The 349-nt window shown below is 43.0% G+C and overlaps 1 long non-coding RNA gene across 1 annotated transcript in view; it reads left to right on the forward strand.

Moving 5' to 3' along the window:
* LOC109351027 overlaps positions 1 to 349 on the forward strand; it is an 18,346-nt gene that overhangs the window by 17,225 nt on the left and 772 nt on the right. The window lies entirely within an intron of this gene.

Consider the following 349-nt stretch of genomic DNA (forward strand, 5'->3'; position numbering starts at 1 on the left):
TAAAGATGGAGGTGAACCAAAGACGCAGGTTGGTGTATTGCCAGAATTTGGATAAACGAGGATAAAGACTAAGAATGTAGGTCGGTGTAGTGCCAAAACTTGAGATGATAGAGGTGAAACCAAAGACACAGGTCGGTGTACTGTCGGAATTGGGAGACACTAGGTTAAGGACCAAGAAAACAGGAAAGTGTACTGCCGGAACTTGGAATGAAAAGGGTGAAATCAAAAATGTAGGTCGGTGTACTGTCGGAATTTGGATGACATTAGGAAAAGGGAGACACATGTTGGTGTACTGCGCGAATTTGAATAACACTAGGAAAAAGACCAAGAATGCAGGTCGATGTATTGC

Source organism: Lupinus angustifolius, chromosome LG01 (assembly GCF_001865875.1).
Source record: "Lupinus angustifolius cultivar Tanjil chromosome LG01, LupAngTanjil_v1.0, whole genome shotgun sequence".
Taxonomy (NCBI): domain Eukaryota; kingdom Viridiplantae; phylum Streptophyta; class Magnoliopsida; order Fabales; family Fabaceae; genus Lupinus; species Lupinus angustifolius.